This window comes from Canis lupus, chromosome X (genome assembly GCF_011100685.1).
Source record: "Canis lupus familiaris isolate Mischka breed German Shepherd chromosome X, alternate assembly UU_Cfam_GSD_1.0, whole genome shotgun sequence".
In the NCBI taxonomy this organism is placed as follows: domain Eukaryota; kingdom Metazoa; phylum Chordata; class Mammalia; order Carnivora; family Canidae; genus Canis; species Canis lupus.
Genome location: NC_049260.1, coordinates 121,244,228 through 121,263,233, shown reverse-complemented (window position 1 = coordinate 121,263,233; position 19,006 = coordinate 121,244,228). Strand labels below are relative to the sequence as shown.

General features: G+C 42.9%; 1 protein-coding gene across 1 annotated transcript in view; it reads right to left on the bottom strand.

Moving 5' to 3' along the window:
- Positions 1-19,006, bottom strand: part of LOC119868539 (melanoma-associated antigen 9-like) — a 778,808-nt gene that overhangs the window by 702,077 nt on the left and 57,725 nt on the right. The window lies entirely within an intron of this gene.

Sequence of the window (19,006 nt, the reverse complement as noted above, 5' to 3'; positions counted from 1 at the left end):
ATTAGATGCTACTACTCCCTAACATAGTGACTAAAATGAAAAAGTCTGCCTATACAAAACATGGACAAGGATGTGCAACAATGTGAACTCAAACTGCTGACAAGAATATAAGTTGGTGCAGCCGTTTTTGAAAACTGTTTAGCTATGCCTACCAAAACTGAACATATGGACACCCTTTGAACCAGAAATTCTAGTTTCTGAAGTATAACCAACAGAAATACACACATGTATTCATATGTACAAGAATTTTCATAGCAGATTTATTCCTACTAACCACCCAAAATGGAAACTATTCAAATGTCCAATAAAAGTATAGTAGATTTTTACAACATTTGTTAGTAATCACAGAGGAGTTGGGTGGAAGAGTGAGAGTATGAATGAATTCACATTCACAAAAAATTTTTAAATACAAATCTTGGTAAGCCTCTGGGACATTCCTTCCAATCACTTCTATGTTCTAGTCATAGACACAGCTCTTAAACTTGTTTTATTTCCTTTTTTTTTTTTTTTTACTTGTTTTATTTCCTTGCATTTTTGTTTGGTTCATGTTTCTCTTCACCATTTTAATCATGCTACCTGAGGAATTCTGAAAACAATTGGTTTCGGCATTAAGGTAACTCCCTTAGTCTAATCTTTGTCATAGTCCCACCTCCTTTTGATTGGCCAGTCTTCTCTCTAGTCATTTGGAATTTCTTAAGTATTTGCCTTATCCAAACCTGAGGTTTGCACTGTCTCTCTTCACTTTCTTTTCTTTTTTCTTTTCTTTTCTTTTCTTTTTTTTCTTTTCTTTTTTCTTTTCTTTTCTTTTTTCTTTTCTTTTCTTTCCTTTTCTTTTTTTTTCTTTTCTAAGATTTTATTTATTTATTCATGAGAGACACAGAGAGAGAGGCAGAGACATAGGCAGGAGGAGAAGCAGGCTCCCTGCAGGGAGGCCGATGCAGGACTCAATCCCAGGACTCCAGGATCACGACCTGAGCCAAAGGCAGATGCTCAACCACTGAGCCACCCAGGCATCCCATCTCTCTTCCCTTTCATGTCAGATTACAGATTGAAGAAATTCTTATGAGATCACCTTTAAAAAAAATTTACTCCTTTATCAAAGAATAATTGACATACAATATTGTTTGTTTCATGTATACAACACAGTGATTAAATATTTACATATATTATTAAATGGACACTACAGTAAGTCTAGTTACTACCTGTCATGATACAAATTTATTACAATGTTATTGACTATATTTCCTATGCTGTATATTACATTTCCATCTCTTATTTATTCTATAACTGGAATAATTATAATAATTATAATAATTAATCCCCTGCGCCTATTTCATCCATCTTCCTTTTTTTAAAAATATTTTATTTATTTATTCATGACAGATACAGAGAGAGGCAGAGACACAGGCAGAGGGAGGAGGACCTGATGCGGGACTCAATCCCAGAACTCTGGAATCACATCCGGAGCCGAAGGCAGACACTCAACCGCTGAGCCACCCAGGTGTCCCTTCATCCATCTTCCTATCCCCGTCCCCTCTTTTTTTTTTTTTAAAGATTTTATTTATTTATGAGAGAAACAGGGAGAGAGGCAGAAACATAGGCAAAGGGAGAAGCAGGCTCTCCACAGAGAGCCTGATGTGGGACTCCATCCACAGCCAGGATCACACCCTGAGCAGAAGGCAGATGCTCAACCACTGAGCCACCCAGGTGTCCCCCCTTTTCCCTCTTGTAACCATAAGTTTTTTCCCTGTATCTGTGAGTCTGTTTTCATTTTGTTTTGTTTTGTTTTGTTTCAAATTACACATATGGATGAAATAATATGGTATTTGTATTTCTCTGACTTATATGACTTAGCATAATACCCTCTAGGTCCATCTATGTTGTCACAAATGGCAAGATCACTTCTTTTTAATATTTTTCTAAAAGCGTCAAGAAGCAGCCAACACAAACATTCTGACTCTTTCCAATGACATATTTAATGCTAGATTCTGTAAGCATTAGACTGAATTCCAAGTTAGTTTATGTGAGAGTTTTACCATGCTTTGCCATGGCATGAAAGAAGTTACCAGCTTTCAAATCTATAATACCAATATATTTGTCCTCCTCCACACATGTATCTGCTAGGTTGTTGTTACAGTAGTACCCTATTTCAAGACACAATTCCCCTTTAGTTAAGGTAAAGTTTAGTCGTTCTACCAGAAACCCACCAATAGGATGGCAGAGATAACAAAGCAGTTTCTCTCTCACTTAACAGTCCTGATGTGAAGGATGCTGGTAGGCAAATAGTTCTGGCCCTTGGAGGTCATTTATGAGCCCAGGCTCCTTCCAAGTTGTTACTTGGCTATCCATTAGGGCATTGATATAATTGACCTAATTAAATGTGGGTAACCACAATAAATGGGTTCAGTTGGTGGGAAGAGGGAAGAGGACGAAGAGGAGACACACTGTGGTTTTAAGGTACATATATTCCATTAGGGATAATATAGTCACATGATAGCTTCTGACTACAGGAAATTCTTGGAAATGTGGCCTAGCTGGGAAGCCATGTGCCCAGCCACAATTTTATTATTTTGGAAGAAAATGAAACTAGATTCAAGTGCACAGCTAGCAATCTTGACCACATCCATTTCTCCTCACTTCTTCCACACCTGGAAGCTACAGTGATGCTTTTACTTGCATATATGCCTAAAGATCTCTGTATTGTTTCACTTAGCAAGCACTTTTTCAGCCTTTAGCACACCTGACATTCTCAATACCACTGTGAGGCAGGCAAGCTATGAATTTGGGGCTCCAATGGAAAGAGAAATAAAGCAAGGCTCAAAGAAGTTATCTGCCCCACAAGTGACAAATGCATGGTCAAAACCATGATCTTCCTGGGGGATCCCTGGGTGGCTCAGTGGTTTGGCGCCTGCCTTCAGCCCAGGGCATGATCCTGGAGTCCCAGGATGGAGTCCCACATCGGACCCCCTGCATGGAGCCTGTTTCTCCCTCTGCCTATGTCTCTGCCATTCTCTCTCTCTCTCTCTCTCTCTCTCTCTCTCTCATGAATAAATAAATAAAATCTTAAAAAAAACATGATCTTCCAACTCCAAATACCTATAATTTTTTACTATCTTATATTCCATCTTTCTTACTTTATAATAACCATCTGCTATATGGTTCTTAGCTGTTCACCTCCATTGTTGCCTTGTCTACTGAAGAAAACTTACCTTGGCAATTTGATGGTGTGTGTTCCCATCAAATGGGGACTCCTGGGCATAGCCAAGCCAAGATGTTTTCTGTCTTTTGTACTATTGCTTAAAACAAGTTTTCAATCATTTTGCACATGTCACTTGCACTCTTTGGTATACTTTCCATTGTGCTTGGTTAAAGCCTTAGTTTATCTACCCCTGGGCCCAATACACACTTTTAAACACCATTTACTATGCTTCCTCACTATTCATATCCACAGGCTACTTAATGTGGCCACCCTTGTGCTTTGGTAGTTTCTTCTTTACAGAGGGACCAGGGTTCTATTTTTTAAGTTTAAGTCTGATCATGCCACTTGTATGAGTTCACTAGAGCGGCCATAATGAAGTACCACAGACTGGGGGATTTCAGCAACAAACCTACTTTCTCATAGGTTTGGAAGCTAGAAGTCCTAGATCAAAGTGTCAGCAGGGTCTTCCGAAAACTCTGTCCTTGGCTTGCAGATGGCCATCTTCTCCTGTGTCTTCACACAGTCTTCCCTCTGCATAGATCTGTGTCCTAATCTCCTCTTCTTATAAGGACATCAGTCATATTGGATTAAGGCACTGCCCTAATGACCTCATTTACCTTAATTACCTCTTTAAAGACCCTTGCTCCACCTTTCCCCTAAGATCAGGAACAAGACAGGGATGTCCACTCTCACCACTGCTATTCAACATAGTACTGGAAGTCCTAGCCTCAGCAATCAGACAACAAAAAGACATTAAAGGCATTCAAATTGGCAAAGAAGAAGTCAAACTCTCCCTCTTCGCCGATGACATGATACTCTACATAGAAAACCCAAAAGTAAAAAAAAAAAAAAAAAAAAAAAAAAGAAAACCCAAAAGTCTCCACCCCAAGATTGCTAGAACTCATACAGCAATTCGGTAGCGTTGCAGGATACAAAATCAATGCCCAGAAGTCAGTGGCATTTCTATACACTAACAATGAGACTGAAGAAAGAGAAATTAAGGAGTCAATCCCATTTACAATTGCACCCAAAAGCATAAGATACCTAGGAATAAACCTCACCAAAGATGTAAAGGATCTATACCCTCAAAACTATAGAACACTTCTGAAAGAAATTGAGGAAGACACAAAGAGATGGAAAAATATTCCATGCTCATGGATTGGCAGAATTAATATTGTGAAAATGTCAATGTTACCCAGGGCAATATACACGTTTAATGCAATCCCTATCAAAATACCATGGACTTTCTTCAGAGAGTTAGAACAAATTATTTTAAGATTTGTGTGGAATCAGAAAAGACCCCGAATAGCCAGGGGAATTTTAAAAAAGAAAACCATATCTGGGGGCATCACAATGCCAGATTTCAGGTTGTACTACAAAGCTGTGGTCATCAAGACAGTGTGGTACTGGCACAAAAACAGACACATAGATCAGTGGAACAGAATAGAGAATCCAGAAGTGGACCCTGAACTTTATGGGCAACTAATATTCGATAAAAGAGGAAAGACTATCCATTGGAAGAAAGACAGTCTCTTCAATAAATGGTGCTGGGAACATTGGACATCCACATGCAGAAGAATGAAACTAGACCACTCTCTTTCACCATACACAAAGATAAACTCAAAATGGATGAAAGATCTAAATGTGAGACAAGATTCCATCAAAATCCTAGAGAAGAACACAGGCAACACCCTTTTTGAACTCGGCCATAGTAACTTCTTGCAAGATACATCCACGAAGGCAAAAGAAACAAAAGCAAAAATGAACTATTGGGACTTCATCAAGATAAGAAGCTTTTGCACAGCAAAGGATACAGTCAACAAAACTCAAAGACAACCTACAGAATGGGAGAAGATATTTGCAAATGACATATCAGATAAAGGGCTAGTTTCCAAGATCTATAAAGAACTTATTAAACTCAACACCAAAGAAACAAACAATCCAATCATGAAATGGGCAAAAGACATGAACAGAAATCTCACAGAGGAAGACATAGACATGGCCAACATGCATATGAGAAAATGCTCTGCATCACTTGCCATCAGGGAAATACAAATGAAAACTACAATGAGATACCACCTCACACCAGTGAGAATGGGGAAAATTAACAAGGCAGGAAACAACAAATGTTGGAGAGGATGCGGAGAAAAGGGAACCCTCTTACACTGTTGGTGGGAATGTGAACTGGTGCAGCCACTCTGGAAAACTGTGTGGAGGTTCCTCAAACAGTTAAAAATATACCTGCCCTACGACCCAGCAATTGCACTGTTGGGGATTTACCCCAAAGATACAAATGCAATGAAACGCCGGGACACCTGCACCCCGATGTTTCTAGCAGCAATGGCCACGATAGCCAAACTGTGGAAGGAGCCTCGGTGTCCAACGAAAGATGAATGGATAAAGAAGATGTGGTTTATGTATACAATGGAATATTACTCAGCTATTAGAAATGACAAATACCCACCATTTGCTTCAACGTGGATGGAACTGGAGGGTATTATGCTGAGTGAAGTAAGTCAGTCGGAGAAGGACAAACATTATATGTTCTCATTCATTTGGGGAATATAAATAATAGTGAAAGGGAAAATAAGGGAAGGGAGAAGAAATGTGTGGGAAATATCAGAAAGGGAGACAGAACATAAAGACTGCTAACTCTGGGAAACGAACTAGGGGTGGTAGAAGGGGAGGAGGGCGGGGGGTGGGAGTGAATGGGTGACGGGCACTGGGTGTTATTCTGTATGTTAGTAAATTGAACACCAATAAAAAAATAAAAATAAATAATAAAAAAAAAGACCCTTGCTCCAAAACCAGTCACATTTTGTGGTACTAGGGGTGAGAACTTCAGCATACGAATTGAGAGGGACACAATTCAGCTCACAAAACCTCCTATGTTCAAAAGCTTTTTAATGTTCCTCCATTTCAGAGTGAAAATTAGTGTCTGTCCTTTTGATGGTTCAGGATCCAGCCCCTGGTAATTCCCTGACTTCATCCCTCTACCACTCTCTTAGTGTCATTTCTCCAACACATCAGAGCCTTTGTATTAATGTTCCTTGTGCCTGGAATGCTTTCCTCTCAGATATCTACATGGTTCACTCCCTCCATTTGATCCCCTTATAAATCACAGCATCCTATTTAAATAATGAACTGCACCCTTGGCACTACATTATTCCTTCCACTGCTTTATTTTCCTTCATAGCATTTTCCATCTTCTAATATATCACATTTTTAAAGTGCCTCCTCTCATAAAATGCAAGCTTCATGAAGCCAGGGACAATTTTCTGTTTTGTGCTTCTAATATCCCTGCCTGTAAAAGAATCTCTGATTTATGGTAGGTACTCAGAAAACATTTGCTGAAAAAATGAATAAGCCCTGTTTAATGAGAATACAACTGACCTGCAGGAGGTGGGGGGAGGGGAGAAAAGCCTCAGAGCAACTGAAATCATGTTCCACACTTTTTTTGTGGAGGTGAGGGACAGTGCCCAGAAACTTTAGTTACCATCAAGTTCTATGAAACATATATATCTAAATTCCAATGTCAATGCAAATGATAAATGGCAAGAAAAAGTGATTTCGTTAAAGAAGAAGGTTTGTGGACAGATTGATAGTGAAGGAAGAGAAGAAACTGTAAAAAGAGATATATTGACTCAAAAGGCACATCCATTTGGGGCCATTTTCCATAAGAGTAGTGATGACAGCTGAGTAGCAACCAAGAAAACAATGGTCATAGCCAAGAACAGGACATGAAGTTCACAATAAGAGCCAAGATTAATTAGGAAGAGGTCACATATGTCTGGTGTGCTTCATTTTGCTAGGGTAGAAAAATGTGCCATACCTGGAAGATGTAGGTTTTTTCTTTCTAATATGTGGTTTAAATCGCTCTTTTCAAAAACCTCGATGCTGAAAGTGGTAAACTTCCTTTAGACAGAGACTCTGTCATGCACAGTCCTCACTCCTCAGGCTGGAAAAAGTGATATAAGAAGTATGGCTGTTCTCAGCACAGCTCTGCTGTTCACTTTCTCCTGATCTGAGGATGGGAGTAAATTGCTTTCAGTTTTCCTAAAGACATGAACCAAAGCTTCCATTGTCTCCCTTGGCACCCTTCTTCCTCCAACTCACTCCCAATTAGATGCTTGCCTTTTGGATTTTCCTCACCACCTCCCCATGAAGATCATCTAGAAAATTGCCCTCCACTTTATAAAGCCCTCATGTCTGTCTAACATGCCATGTGACTCTTCACTGGGGTTTGTTTGCCAATCAAGCAAATCATAGTCATTCTCCATGACCTACTAAGCAAGGAAGCAGGCCTGAGAGGGGATGAAGAAACATGTCTGAATTCATTCCTTCCCTATAACACTCCCTGGGTGTTGACACCCAGAACCTGAAGCCCAGCCAGCTTAAGCCCTGGACAGAGTCCAAGACCCAAACAGGGAGGCCCAGGGTGGGGCCAGTGAGTCAACAATCTAGGGATGCAGCCAGGGTTCAGAACCTCAAGCTACAGTTAACAGAGCCAAGATCCATAATACAAACTGAGTAACTTCAGTAGAAGCACAGGGAGGAAGGAGTTAGAGTAGATTTGGGAGGAAAGTTGGAAAAGGTAAAGTTGTAGCAGGGCCAAGGAGCCCAGTTAGGTCCAAAGGCAAGGGGAATCATAACATCACATTGATCAGAATTCTGTAGGTCCAGCTTCAGGCAGCTCATGTTTACTTCCATGAAAACTCCAGGGTTCCATCTCCTGCCCAGCTCTGCTCTTATTTTTCATAAGCTTCCTGAGGGACTTCAGCAAGTCCTATGGCTTCTCCCACTATCTCTGTGCAGCTGACTTTGCTATTTGAACAACAGTAGGAAAGGTGTGGCATTCTGTATTAGGGGACTCTCATTCTAGCCTCAGCTCTATTACTTCTGGCTGTGTAATCTTAGGCAAATCATCTAATTTCTCTGGGACTCAGTTGCCTCAGCTAGGAAGAGGGAAAAATAATGTCTACTGCACAGAATTGGGGTGAGGATTAAATCAAATCATGAAGATGAAGATGCTTTTTAAAACACAAGGTGTTGGGATGCCTGGGTGGTTTAATGGTTGAGCATCTGCCTTCAACTCAGGGTGTGATCCTGGTCCAAGGATCGAGTCCTGCATCAGGCTTCCTGTGAGGAGCCTGCTTCTCCCTCTGTCTATGTCTCTGCCTCTCTCTGTGTCTCTCATGAATAAATAAATAAAATCTTTAAAAAATAAAACACAAGGTGCTATACAATATCATTCATAGTATTAATGAGTCAATCTCTACCCTAGTCCTCTGTCCTAAGCTCCAGCTTGATACATTCAACTGCCTCCTAGAACTCTCCACTTGGACATGCCACAGACACCTCAGAGTCAATATATTCCAAACTACCAAAAATGTTATCTTCCATTGCAGGACATTCTGTCTCTCCTATGGAGCCTATCTCAGTGAAAGACATTGGAGGCACTAGGGGGTCACACCTAAAACTTGAAAATTCCCATAGGCTGAACTCTCCTTCATCACCCATATCCAATCTGTTACCAACAACCAGGCTGAGACTAAAACCTGAAGGATTCTCAGCCCTTTCTCTCTATCCCCTCTGCCTCGACCTAGGTCAGATTCTCAGCATTTCTTTCCTAGAATACTGCAACAGCATCTTAAGAGATTCAGCTATCTCTGGTCTCACACTCCACATTTCCAAATTCATGCTTGCCATCTTGGCCATACTAATCTTTGAAAAACCTAAATCTGACTATGCTAAACTCCTCTACTTAGAATCATGCAATGTTCCTTTAGAGAGATAACCCACTCTTAGCACCTTGGCACTAGCGATACATGCCAGCTTCACTTCCCACCCTATCCTTCTAACTACCCAATGTTCTCACATTCCTAATCAGAAGCATCTTAAACAGACTATGTCTCTCTAACCTTTATGACCCTTTTCTGTTCTAATATACCTTGCACAATATCATAGAGTTAGATCCTTCTTGGAGTTATTCAACTTTACAACCAATTGACATCAAAAGCTCCCTTGCTATAGCTTTCTTCAACTTCCAGTGATTTTTCCCCCAATACAGTTTCATACAGAAGGCAATTGCTAACAATGGAATATCCAAAGTTCTAAGACAGCATGAGCACTGGAAAGGGTTCTGGGTTAATTGTCAGATGCCTTTAAGTTCAGTTCCTGTTCTAGTTCAAGTTCTGCCACTAAAGAAAAGAGCCAGCTACCCTGTGTTATCTGTGAGATGGTCCTCAAAGACATTGTTGAGCAGCTGAATTAAGCAACTCAATAGCCCACATACCTCTGAACCTCCTGTTATAAATGTTTTTGTTGTCTGAGTCAATCTAAGTAAGAGTTTTCATTACTTGCTGCTAAAAGCACTGTAAATGTTCCAACACAATAGCTGACTCAAGTAATAACACAGGCCTGTATAAAGTATGCATGGGAATTATTATCTCTCTCATATCAATCAAGCAAACAAAAATAAAAATAGGCTTAGAGAAGGAAAGTAATTTCCCCAAGAATACACTGAAAATTCTATGGTTAATTCCATTGATTGTGACAATACTAAAAAATATTTGCAGTCTGGATTATCAGCTGAATAAACCCTGGTCCCTTATAATTGTGCTACTAAATTGCAATGGGTTGGGTAACCAGATTTCCACAAAGTATTTAGAACTGACTGTAGACTAAGTAAACAGGCTCTGAGTGAAGTTCTAAGGACTTGCCCATGAAGAAATGGCAGAGGCTTTAGTGTCAACCTTGGGACATCCTGATGAATATGATGTCTTCTATATTCCTGGCTAATATTTGGTCCATATAAAATCAGAAGCATTAGGATAATCTGTCACCTAATTATTTTTAGTTTATGTGAAAATTATTACTGAATGTCACAGAGTGCACACCTATAGAAGGGGTGCTCAAACCATGCCTGCCTATGTGGGTAGAGCAAAAGAGTGGTAGGACTGCACTTTATGATTTTCAGTTTAAATGTTTTGTTCTGGCCAACTTAGAGTTGAAAAGCAAGGAGTCTGACTGGCCTCAATTCTTTACTTATGTCAAAGGACATTTTGCTGCACTAAAAGGACATTTTGCTAGTCTAAAAGTGACACAAGATGCCCTGTGTGTAGTGGGCAACCCATCCCTGGTTCAATCTAAGGTTGAATGCCCTACTTGTGAGGGGAGACTATAAAAGAGATTCCTATTTCAGGAGGAAGTTAGTGCCAGCTTCATCAAATCTCTTACAGTACCTTCCAAATCCTGATTCCTTTTACAGCCCATCATACTAGGCCCTTAGAGGTGAAAACATATTCTCTATTTTTTTCTCCTGTCAAAATTCCCCATAGAAATAGGAAGTCTCAAATTAATTTGGCCCACCATGGAGCCCTTTCTATTTCATATAAGAGCACCAGCCCTAATAATTTTAGAATTGAGGCCCAACTAATGATATTATTGATGATGTATCAGAAAAGAAAGAACACCTGCTCTTTACAAAGACCTTTTTACATTAAAACTACATACTACCTTGGTGAATTCACCTCCTAGTCTGTTGGAACCAATCTCTTTGTAGAACAGGCAGCTTCACATTGTAGATTCAATGGCAGAGCTTCCATACAGGGAGCCTCTCAGAGCACTTAACCAAACTCAACACTCCCAATTGTTACAAATGATTGGCAGCTGGGCCTAGCAAGCATTATGAACTTGCCAATCAGTTTTCCAAAGCTTTGGAAAGAGAAATGTCTTTCATGAAATAGGCTACATTTGCCTGGAGCACCAGAGAAAAAGGTGCCTCTCTTGGGAATTCTAACAAAAGACTTTCCTTTCCTCCTTAACCTACAAGGCAAGGAAGTGTGTCTGCTGAGGGAGGGTGAGTAAAACACAGACTCTTGCATCTAACTGCTTAGCTCCATCCCCATCAGGAGACCACCCTGCTCCCAGTCATTGCTGAAAAATCTGTTTGTTCCTTTGGGACCTCAGACAGTTGTGAAAATCTTCCTGAGAGCTGGGGTGAAGAAATGTAGCTCCTCAGTGTTTCTGGCATTCAGAAGTCCTATCCCCAAACTTCAGGCTTGGGAAAACAGGCAAGCCAGTAAACCATCCAGACTAGTGCAAAGTCCTGCAGCTCTGAAGGATGAGTCATCTGCTTTTACCACCACTTGAAATAAACGATAATAGCTTGGCAGGCTCTCATATATTAATAGCCTTGTCATTTTACCTTCCTCATGCTCTCTTTACTCCACATTGGAATTAGAGATGGCTGGTTTCAGAGTTGATTTCCCTGAGTGTCCAAGCTACCCAGAAGGTCCAAAAGGAGCCCAGGATATTCTTTGCACCCTGACCATAGCAACAGGCCACTGTCATTCTCCTGCAGTTATTCTTGGCTACATTACCACTCTTAATGATCCCATGGTATTCTGTCCTGGAAATTATCAGATTTACTTCCTTATCTGGGTATTCCTATTCCTTGCATAACAATGTACGTTTCATGAAGGCAAAGACTTAGTCTGGCTTGTCACTGGATCCCTAGCACCCAAAACAGCATCTGTGAGAAAGGAGAGGGAAGGTTCAAAATGTTAGCCCCTCCCTACACCAAGAAGGAGGGTATACAAAGAGGGCAGGAGTTGGTAATGGGGAAGGGTTTCATGAAAGGAAGAACAGGATTCTCTGTGACCAGGGGCTTTTGATATAATGTCCCATCCTCCCCAACCCTTGCTACAAACATGAGGGTCATAGCTTAACCTATGATTAATCTTAGACTTAATCATTAACCTTATGTGGTTAAAAAGAATAAAAACCTGGAGATTGTAAAGTGTAATGATTCATCCTCTATTTAGTGTCTTTGCCCATATAACAGGAGGCTTCTGTATGTGAAATATATTTCTGCTACCTCTTTTACTCCTCCCTAAGGAGAAGCAGTGGCCTACCTGATTGGTAAGATAGAACAAAAGAAAACACAGTGATCCTTGGTTCTTCTGTGTCAGACTTCTGAAATGCACCAGAAGGCCATGTGCCTTTTGCAGCTGCTTGTCCTCAGGAAAAGTAGTTAAGCTTAATTTGAGGCAGGGGTGAGGGTTAGGATGGCATTTATGGAAGTCAATTTGGAGCCTCTGCTCCTTTTATTAAGGGATGTGGGGAAGTATTTGTTCTTCTCTGACCCCTGTATCTTATTTTTAAGCTACTCTGAATTTGGAGGGGAAGGGACAGGGGTGTAGGTAATCATCTCCCTCAAATTCTAGTAAGACCCACCACATTCCACACCCCAGTTTTCCACTTTAAATCTCTGTGCTCATTGCTCTCTAATAGCACACCCATCCCTGCACTGCTCTGTGCTTCTGTAACTTTAATCAGACCCTGACCACTCTGGTATCCCCTATATCTTCAAAACCTCCTGCTAGGCCACCAGCACCTTGCTCTATGAGACAGAGGCCTCCACCTTCCCACCTCTTTATCCAAATCCAACTCTAGCTCCTCTCCACAGTCCTCCCATTCACAGTCATTAATCCAGTCAATACACTAGGGTAGGGCACCAGCTCTGGAGGCCATCTGAAGCAGTTTATTCTCCTGTGGTCAAAGTCCTTTAGGGTCTCAGGTAGGGTTGTCCCATTCTACAATGCTGCTTCCAAACCATTACATTGTATCCCCTCTTGCTCACTTCATGATATCATTCTCACCCTCACTCCCATGTAGCATAAAGTTTTCACTCTATACTTGGGCATTTCCATCAGCTTATACGCGTGCTGTCACTTCTCCCATATAACCTCTTGAGCCTCCTTCCTTCTTCAACTGTCCCATTTGGCTGCTGTCTGATGAAATTTACCCAAGGAATTGTCTATGCTCCTTATTTCCAATGTCCCACCCATTCAAAAACGACCACCATACAAACTTCCCTCATCAAGGTCACTAATGACTCACTAACCGCAATGGTCAACTCTTACTCTTATCCCACTTGACCTTCCAGCAGCAGTCAACAATTGAATTCCTCCCTCCTTCTTGACTTCAATGATGCCTTACTCTTGATAATTCTCTCACCTCACTGCTCACATTTCTCAGTCTTTTTGGCAGGCTCCTTCTCTTCTCCCCAGTCTCTTACTGTCCTTGGTTCACTTCTCTAGCTACACTCACTCCATGTTCATCTCATCTAGTCCCCTGGCTTTCAATGTCATCTCTATGCCATATTATGCCACTACATTTCTCATAATCATCCCAATGGCTTCCGTTTTTAAGCAGAGGACAAGTTAATGTTCTTTCAGTGATACTACATGATTTGACAGGCCAACGCATTTTCTCTCTGACCTCGTGTGTCACTAACTCCTCCTTGTTCCCTCTTCTCCAGGTGCACTGGCTTTCTTCCTGTTCCTGGAACATGACAAACATGTTCTGCCCTTAGGTTATTTTTATTATCGGTTCCTTTGTACTAAAACACTCTTCTTTCAGACATTTAGTAATGCCCTCCCTGACCATCCTATGTAAAATTATAACCCACTCTCCCCAGCACTCTTAATCCTACTTACCTTACTCCACTTGTTATTTTTCCCCAAACCACATATTACCTCTAAAGTGCTATAAGTATTCCTATTAAATGTATTTTTTATGGTCAGCCTCCTCCCCTGGAAAGTGTTCCCCACAAGGGCAGGAATTTTTATTTTCTCCTTTCTTTAGCATCTGAGACAGTGCCTAGTGCATGGTAACAAGTGTTGATTGAATAAATGAATAAGCCTGTCTCTTTCCTCTCCTTTCCTTCACTCTTTACCTCCTTTGAAGAAGAGGTGTTCATCCTCCACTAGTAGACCAGTTCTGCACACTGAACTCTGACCATACCCAACTGCCTCCTTAATGACTTCCTCCCTTCCCTCTTCCCTTCAATTGGCTTCTTCCTTGTAGCCTATAAACATGTCTCATTCATATTTTAAACACAAAAATCCAAGTTTTCCAAATATTTGCTTCCCTCTAGCTGTTGCACTCTGTCCTCCTTCACTGTAAACTTCTTGAGAAGTTGTCTATGTTTTCTGACTTCACATCCTCACCTCATTCACTCCTCACAGAAGACACTTTCTAGACCTCATCATTCTCAAATGGTGCCCACCAGCATTTGCTAGTTCCTTCCTTGAAACTCTTTATCTTGTTCTCTGAGGCCTTGGTCCAGACCCTAACGACCCAGAGAAGAATCAGACGTGGCTCCTTCATTAAGCTGCATCCCCACTTTTGGTCTGGGAGACAGTGACAACTCTCCCTGCTTTCCAGCCAGACTTCAAGCTATCCTTGCTCATATCCTCCCTTCTCTCACTGTCCCTTTCCTGCACTCTTCAACCCTCTGTGAACTGGCCCTGCTCCAATGCTCCACTGCGACAGCTTGTGTCAAGCTTACCAATGGCTTCCCTGTTGATAAACCCAATGGACTTCATTCAATCCTTGTCTTACTAGAACATTGTTGAACTTGCCATCCTTTTTTATTTTTAATTTTTATTTATTTATGATAGTCACAGAGAGAGAGAGAGAGACAGAGACACAGGCAGAGGGAGAAGCAGGCTCCATGCACTGGGAACCCGATGTGGGATTTGATCCCGGGTCTCCGGGATCGCGCCCTGGACCAAAGGCAGGCACCAAACCACTGCGCCACCCAGGGATCCCTGAACTTGCCATCCTAATAGAAATTCTCCTCTCTTCTATTGGCTACTGTGACAGTTCTCTCAGGGCTCAAGCTTACGCCATCCTCTTTCTCCCTGGTTGGTTGCATCTAGTCTCATGGCTTTGAATAGCAGCCATGTGGTGGGACTCTCAGTCTCCATTCCCAGCCATGCCTCTCCTCCCTTGCAGCCTTGCAGCAAGAATACTTGCTCAGTGGTTCAATTCTCCAAGGTATAGAGCCTATTTTGTCCACTCCATTATCACCTTCTTGAAATAGGAGCCTTGCTCTGCCATGCGTATCTGGGGCTGGGCTCTTGCTTCCTGGTCAGACACTTCCTAGGTACTGTTCAAGATCTCAGGGATACCAGGTGTGCCTGCACTACTATTTGTCAGTAATTTATCATTAATGGTGAAAATGGCACATAAGTTTTGTTCATTCAGCTAGTTTCTACTAGAGGATCTGAAATTCAAACCTAGTCCCACCTGTAGTGGGGCACAGGGACCTAATCAGCACCCTGTGCTACCTCTACCTCTACTATCTATCTATCTGCTCTGAAGCCTGGTTTTCTGCTGTTTGTCCCTCTATCCATTTTAGCTCCCAGCTTAGCGCTATAGATAGTGCTTCCTCCAGCTTGCCTCCCCCAGTGTCCCAAGCATCTTAGTCTTGCCGTAAGCCCAGATACTTAACTAGCTAAGAATCTCGCACAACTTGTTGAGACTGGTATTTTCCTCTTGGTCTAATAGGAAAAACACGTTGTGCATGTGTTACAGTTTGGGCCAATTTAGACAAGAACACACAGACTTTAGGACCAGAAGCTCTGGTTTTACCCCTAAACCACATGTATAGCAGGACACATGGTTTGGTATTGATTATTAAATGTGATCATTCACAGCTGACAAAGGGGTTGCTCATGGCTGTTCTGATCAATGGATAGCTTGGTTTAGTTATGAAAATACAGCTGAGGGGATCTCTGGGTGGCTCAGTAGTTTGGTGCCTGCCTTTGGCCTGGGGCGTGATCCTGGGGTCCCAAGATCGAGTTCCGCATCGGGCTCCCTGCATAGGGCCTGCTTCTCCCTCTGCTTGTGTCTCTGCCCCTCTCTCTCTCTATCATGAATAAATAAATAAATCTTTTTAAAAAAAGAAAAGAAAATGCAGCTGATATATTGTTTTTTTTGTTTATATCCAGTTTGAATATCAAGTTGTAGAGAGATATATTTGAAGCAATCAGCACAGGATAGAGAAGTGGGGATACACACACACACACACACACACACACACACACACACATCTAGACAATAAATATGAAGGTTCTTGGAACATTAGAAAGTGAAACACAAAGTGCAAGGGACTATTCTCATTACTGGGACTAAAAGCTCTCCCCCCACCTGCCCCCTTCCTTCTGCCTTCCTTATTACTATTTCGCTACCCTGGTCACCTGGGGGAAGACACTGCATCATCTCTAGCAATCCCATTTCCCTTGCCTCCTCCCCCAATCCAAGTAGCCATCAATTGTGTCAGTTAAGCCACCACTCCCCATGTTGCTCTCTCCCTTCTAATCATCCTAGTGACTCTGCTCTCATTCAGATCTATACAATTCCATTTCTGGGAGAAAAAGGGCTCCAACCTGTTCTTCCTGTAAACACTTTTGCCTGACCTATTAGAGGGTCGCCTTGAAGAACAGTTCTGACATGCAGTGTCCCTGTTTGAAAATTTTCTGTAACTTCATCTTTGCTTACAAGAGAAAGTGCAGGTTCTTGGCTCAATATTCAAGGCCCAACACTAGCCTGTCTAGCCTGCCACTTCAGCTTTATCTCTGACAATGCCTCTTCATGCAAATTCTCCCAGCAAACTCCTCCTTGTTTTCTATCAAACACCACACATTTCTGATTTCAATATCTTGACTGGCTCTATGCTTGGAATGTCCATCTCTGCACCTCTGCCAGTAAGGCCCATCTGTTGCTGCAAGTCTCAAGTCCATGTAAATAAAGCACAGGCTCCTCCTCCTAATTGCAGTTTCCAGAACTGCCCAACCAGAGGGATATCTGGTCTTCCTGGGGACTCCAGGGCATCCTGACTTTTTACCTTGTGCTAGTAATTTCCGAGAGAAGTCCCTTTTCTTCTCTTGAGCCACATATGTGAGAGCCAAGACTACGTGCAAGGCCTTGCTTTCTATCTGTCCATTGCCAAGTCTGTGGCCTGGCATAGACAAGCACGCAGGAAGTACTTGGAGAGCTGCAACACAGTAATCATGCCCTGCCTTTTACAAGGCTCATGAGTTTCCACAGGTCCTTGCAGCTATCCTTTTGGATGAGGTGGGTAAGGAAGATGGTAAAGTGTGATTAATCTCCACCGTTAAGAGAAAGGTGTCCCAGATGGGTCCTCTGATTAGGGCACTGTAACTGCCTGCCTCTTTTGGCTGCCTGGGACTCAGTCACTTATTCAGCAAATATAACTAATGCTGGCCATTAAGCACTGTGCTCTACCCAGGGGAGTTCCATCTCTTGGAACTCCAGTGTCAGTGGAGGAAGGAACATCCATATAAGACATTTCAAGCCTAAGGCCGCTCTCCGCAGCACTCTGGTGCTGGACAGGAAGGCAGGCAGATGGTGCACAGCTTTCTTCTTGTAGTATGCTTGGGAATGCTCTGCATGTACTTCATTCCTGCTTTGCAGCATATTGCCCTAGGGCAAGAGTGGTTATATCATTTGCAGGGCTGAGGGAAAAAATAAAAATGCAGAGGCATGTGCTCAACAATTATTAAGAATTTCAAGAGGAGGACTGCAAAGCATCAAGCAAAGTGGGGCCCTTCTGCACAGGTCACAAGCCCATGAAGTTTGCCCTGCCACATGGCTAGGAAGTATGCACACAAGAGGTCTGAATGTGTCCTGCAGTCTTTTCTTTTCTCTCGCACAGAGGCTGAAGGAGCCTAGATCCCAGTAAACTCGGTGGCAAAAGAACACACACAGCTGCACACAGGCCAGAAACAAATATTTGTGTAGTGCCTCCTGTGTCCCCAGAACTCCTATAAGTTTCATAGATATGGTTGAAAACCAGACACACATGTTTTTTTGTTTGATTTAGCTTGGTTTCTGTCACTGAGCTTGCTCCAGTTGGGAAAACCCACTATAAACAAGCTCACAAAGAAATGCCCAGGAACATCATCAGTTAGTGGGCAGTTTTGTGGAGATGATGAAGCAGAGTGATGGGGTAGGGGTAGGGCAGTGGAGAGGGAGTATTAGGTTAGCTTGATATGGCAAAGGCAAAGGCTCTCCAAGGAGACTACTGCTAGCTACGATGCACACGGCCCCTTCTAGAGCAACAGGTGAGGATGCTGCTGATGTTCAGCATCAACTTGGCAGGCAAATTTCTGCAATCTTTTTCCCTCTCAAGCAAATCCTGAGGGTCTCAGTGACAACGAGGATGCTTGAGACTCTTCACTATCACCACTGTTTGAGGGCAGTGACCGCCACCCTCATCCCCACCCCCAGTGTCTACTCACTTCCACTTCTGGCATGACTGAGAGCCAAGTCTCCAGAAAGATTTAGCCAGCCAGTCTTGGAGAGGAGGTTTTTGAGGTCCCTCCACCCTCAGATGGTCCCTCTCACACCCAGGCCCCAGGGCTAAACCTGAGTCAGTCAGTGCCTCCATGTGGCTCCGGGAAAGTGCTCCAGGGATTGCTTAGGCCTGGTCCTTTGTGGTGGGTCCTCTCCCCTACCCTTAACACCTGCGAAACTGGCCTGTGAAGTAGCTGAGACCAGAGCCTGCTGGAGAGACACCCCCACCCAAGTGTCTCTTCTTCCCCTGTGCCAAGGAAGGTACTCAGTTACCCAACTTCCTTCGGATGCCTAGAGATGTACTCTGAAGGACCTGAAGGTCTGGAGGTGGGGTAAGGGAAATCTCAGAGGCCAGGAGATCTGGGGAAGCAACAGGTGATAGGGGAGGGAGTCTAGGGCAGGCAGCCACAGTTCGATCCCGCAGTGCGCTAGCGGACTGGAGGGGGTCTAGGAGGAGGCAGGAACCCCCCGGCCCCTGCATCTCCCCTTTCCAGGCCCAGTGTGTGGCCGTCCTCTCAGCCGCCGCCGCCGGCCTCCGGTTTCCCCCGCCTGGGGCCCGCGCCGCGGCTCGCCTCTTCCTCCCTTCCCCCGTCCCCCGCCCCTGGCTGTCTGGCAGCGCCGCAGTCGTGGCGG